The sequence below is a fragment of the Morone saxatilis genome, unplaced genomic scaffold (genome assembly GCF_004916995.1).
Source record: "Morone saxatilis isolate NCDOM2014 unplaced genomic scaffold, NCSU_SB_2.0 Contig7, whole genome shotgun sequence".
Classification (NCBI taxonomy): Eukaryota; Metazoa; Chordata; class Actinopteri; family Moronidae; genus Morone; species Morone saxatilis.
The window spans coordinates 4,171,320-4,176,268 of NW_023340246.1; the positions used below are offsets into that span (position 1 = coordinate 4,171,320).

A 4,949-nucleotide genomic window follows, 5' to 3' on the forward strand; every position below is an offset into this window, starting at 1 on the left:
TATTATTAATAATAATAATTAATACAAAATAAATAAATATACAATAAGAGCACAACAAGACATAACAAAGTGTAAATTGTGGCTGTATTGCAAAGGGAAAAGTGTCAAAAAAATGCCAGTAGTTACTTTTGATGAATCTCTATGATGAATTTACTATCACTATTGTACCAGGGCCAATTTCTCAAGTTGTTTACTATTTACAAACCTCCACCTGGAAGTATTTTCAACGACAAATATCCACTCTCCCACGCTTTTCTTTGCACTCGAACGCAACATAAAGCCCGATTTCCCCTACATCTCCACCAATCAGCGCCCAGCTTCAGTAGTAAACAAGTGCCACAGTGTGGGCGGGAGGCCGCCGCTCATTGGCTGGCCTCTGACTTTCAGCCACACACCCCCTTCCTGACAACGTGTTCAGACACGAGTTTCGCCGGGAGGGACTGAGCTGGACGAGGGAATATAAGCTCCCTCTGAAGGCACAGATAAATAAACAAACGCGCTGAAAATGTCAAGATTGAACATATGAGACACCATAAAGAGATTATCAGAGGGAGGAAACTAGTACAACATGCTGGCAATACAGCTGTTCTAAAATTAAACACTAATAATAACGTCATCCACCCCCCCAAACACACACACACACTGGTGTAGTAGAGGCAATTCCACTCCTATGTATGGACTCATAATGAGAGCTTACACACATTTGAATATAAAGCAGTACAATCCCTGTGAGTCCTCGGAAGTAGGCTACTGCACATTTGATGCGATTTGCACCCACTGATAGCGCTTTAAAGGGCCCGATAAGCACTTTTCCAAACAAATATAACATTAACATTGTTTACGGCGGTGGTTATGACGTGTTTACGGATGATAACCGACTATAAATCATAGTTTATCATCCTCCAACTACATCTTTGATCTCCACCCGGCAACGCAGACTGAGATCAGGAGAAACACCCCCTCCCTCCCTCACTCCCCCAGCTCACACCGCCGAATGAAAACAATATTTGTTTTGCTGTGCTCGCTGCAGCGCAAAAACACATCCGATCACAATAAACAACGCATTTTCCCCGCACTTACTCGGTCTGCGGAGACCTCAGTCCTGTCCTGTCCGGGTCGTCGCTGCCTGGCTGTCCCGCCGCTAGCCGGCTCTTCAGTGTGTCTGTCTGCCGGGGGAAGAGGGGGTTGGTCGGTCGGATACGCGCCTACGTGCGTCTGCTGGGTGAACCAATGCAGGCGGTGACAGCTGGACGGAGCGCAGAGATATCAACCTGCAGCGCGCTGTGTACAAAAGGATGATCTAGGTGAGGGGTTACCAGAGTAGCAGCAGCAGCAGCAGCAGCATCCTCACTCTCTGTCTGTCTGTCTGTCTGTCTGTTTGTTTGTCTCAAGCACACACAAGTCTGTATGTTTGTTAATCTGATGTCTCTCAGTCACACGAGCATTAGAAATGTTGAAGGTTTGGATTCTGGCCCTAATAAACAGAGAAATATCATACACAAAATGAGATTTTTCCGCATTAAATTGCATTTGAGTGTTTGCCCCTGCATTTTATTAAGATGCTATACAAATATCAATGCAAATAAGCTACATATAATATCCAGTAGGCTATATGATATAATACCAAAAGGGATTAAATATACCACAAACTAACTTGATTTCATCCAGATAGAAATATCATAATACTGATATTTATGTAGGGTTATTGCTAATATATAATATAATTTAGTGCAGCTAGTGCATCATTTAAACAGGAAAAACCCAGATTAGTGATCAGATCCTTAAAGTACAGTTTTAATCAAACATCTAAAAACTAATCAAACTGCTGACACCATGCAATATACAGCATATCAACCCCCAGCATCACATGATAAATTCCCTGCATGGAGATCAAACACAACTTGCATGTGTGTATGTGTGTTGCAGAGCCTGTGCCAGTGTGTGTGTGTGTGTGTGTGTGTGTGTGTGTTTCTGTGTGTGTTTGAGAGACCGGATTAGTGTCGGCTGTCTGCACCCTCTCCACCAGACATCCAGTCAGCAGGGATTTTAGGGTCTGAGCACAGAGAGAGAGAGAGAGAGAGAGAGAGAGAGAGAGAGAAAACCCCAATCCTAGTCCCAATCTGATTCCTAAACCAGACAGAATTCCTTCTCTTCCAGTTTCATTCATTAATAATAACATGTAAGCCCGTCAGACCTTCTGGCAACTGCCTCGACTGGTTAGGCATTGAACAGATAATGAATTTACATAGCAGGAGAAACTAGGCTACTGTAGATTTGAACAAGACATGAATGTGCTGTTATACAATATGTGTTAATGATTTAATGGTTTTTAATGGTCACTGGGCAAATGTTGAGGTCATGACATGGTGATGACTAAAGTTTGGGTGGATCCTGGAAATTGGCCAGTTTTAGGTCATTAGAGAATGAGATATCCTCTGTGTGAAACAATGGCACCCACTCTTACACAAGAGTCTACAGACACACTGGAGCAGTGGTTCCAACCCTTTTCCTTAAGGGAGTCCTTTTCACTCATTGAGAAAACTCCAGACTAAGTAACATATTTTATAGATATTTGAAATTATGTTCAGTGCATAACAATAGCAGCACAGAACAACTGATAGACTGTACAATGAACCCAAACAGTGAACGCAATAACTGCAGGAAGTTTAAGTGATTTGGATGAATTTGTGGCAGCTTTGGTGACCACTAATGGGGGTCCAGACCCCCCAGGTTGGGGACCACTGCACTAGAGGATGACATTGTTAACATGCTTACAGATAGCGGGTAAAAAATGTTCTTCATGTTAATTCCATCCTAATTTAGCATTTTAGCATGCTAACATTTGCTAATTAGCACTGAAGACAAAGAACCGTTGAGGCTGATGGGATTGCCGTTCGTGTTGAACATATTTTAATCATAAACCAAAGTCGTTGATGACACTAAAAGATGCCAGGGGACTGCCAAACTTATTACAGTTCATCCTGAGGGCAACATGAATGTTGATACCAAATATCATGACAATCCATCCAGTGGTTTCAATCCAAACCACAAACTGCAACCTCTCTTAACTAAAAAAGTCCACCTCATGGTGGCATTAAATTCATCCTCTGAGGAATGTGAACTTCTAAAGATTTCACAGCAATCCAGCCAAAAGTTGTACCCAATTACTGAAGAGAATCCAAAATTTGTGTTTTGCACTGAACCCATTTAAAGAGATTTGGTCATAAGGGACTTAAAGCCTCTAAACACAACTTGATTTCAAAAATCAAAGTTTGGGGAAGACATTTTTATTTATTTATTTTGAGTTCAACACTGAAACTGTAATCTGGGTGTGGTCTGATCAGATTGATTGACAGCGACCAAACGACCCACCAGCTTCCCTCAAATTCTGATTAAAATGTTGCTGAATCCTGATTGGTCTACTTAAGTATGTGACATTACCACTGCCCTACCCACTTCTAATCAGTGAGAATCAGACAAAATACAAATACATGAATCTCTCAGCTGAAATCACCAAAGATGTCTAAACTTAAGCAGAACCTTGTGTGTTGATCAGGGATCACATTGCTCACAGTAAGTCTGAGGAAATGGGTTTTCTGAGCCTTCAATAGTGGCAAGAGTCGCAGTATCGCTGACATCATTGTCTCACTCGGGTGTGTTTTATTGGGACAGTTCAGTCCAAGGCAATGCACAGCATGGCAACTGGCATTACAAGAATGACAGCTCCACCCGGCTTCGAGGTTTTTTAACCTTTGGTTCACTTTGAATTCTCTGTAAGCCCAGGTGCCACTCCCATGCAATCACAACAAGCCAGGATGGGATGGAAGGGTGGCTTTTATATGACTTTGTTTCCAGGACAAACAGACCCACAAGTTTAATGAATGTCATACATGTTTACAATAAAGGTAAATCCACAAGACTCTATCTGCGCCATCTAACCAGTCCAGGGACTGTTCAGCAGCAGACTGAGAGACTGGAACAAAAAGACAAGACTACAAAAGAACAAATACAAACAGAAAGTTGATCCCTTCATTGAGAATAAAAGTGCACCAAAGCTTAGAAAAATCCACCCCATATCAATCAATGTCAACACATTCAGTACAAAACCAAAAGTTACCTCCTCCATGATCTTCCATTATGCCATCCAGCACAACAGTGGCAACAGTGTAGTTAAATAGTTTATCCCCAGTACTACACCCCGTTTTGAATGCGTTCTTCTCACTGTTCCAGCTCTTGGTTTCTGCTGATTTTCATACAGTATGGAAATCAGTTAGCGTAAAACTTGCTTTGTTGTGATATGAACTGATGTTCACTGTGGCAGGCTACAAAATTCAAACCAGTTTCAAGAATCCGCTCATTTATTTTAATATGGCAGAGACACCAGTGGAAACCAGTGACTGCCAGGAATAGTAGGAATAATACATCAAATAATATTCAAATTTACAGTATGCTGCTGTTTGACAATGGCTGGCAAAAAGTGTGCTTTGGCTTTCTTGCTGAGAGTAAGATGAGAAGATTGATACCACTCTCATATGTTTTTGTTAAACATATGAGAAAAAACATCTGCTTACCAGCACCTCTAAAACTTTCATTTGTTTAATTTGTGCTAAACCCAAAGCGTAACAATGCAAGTTGTGTTATGGGAGTGTTATTAGACAGACTATATCGTGGGGGCAGTGACTTCCCTATCAACCTCACAGTGATGACAAGGATTTAAGAGGACACTGGCTGGGCCAAGAAATAGTTTAATATGACTCACCTGTGAAACCACAATGTTTAATTTTTATACTCTAGGTTTTGTACAGATCAAACAAATGAGAGAATCTGTACGATAATGTGTTAATTAGTGAGCTTTAGAGGTGCTGATAAGGGATTTACCCTTGGAGAGAGCTAGACTAGGGTTTTTCCCCTACTTTTATTTTTTATTTTTTAAGTATTTTTTGGGGCTT

The 4,949-nt window shown here is 41.3% G+C and overlaps 1 protein-coding gene across 3 annotated transcripts in view; it reads right to left on the reverse strand.

The window, feature by feature from the left end:
* znf395b (zinc finger protein 395b) overlaps window positions 1-1,340 on the reverse strand; it is a 14,169-nt gene extending 12,829 nt beyond the window's left edge. The window contains exon 1 of one of the 3 annotated variants that reach the window (XM_035678754.1): window positions 1,081-1,340. The gene's annotated coding sequence lies outside the window, so the exon portion shown is untranslated. The remainder of the gene's footprint in view (window positions 1-1,080) is intronic. The other 2 variants (XM_035678755.1, XM_035678756.1) reach the window with 2 other exon arrangements.
* Window positions 1,341-4,949: the final 3,609 nt, after the last annotated feature.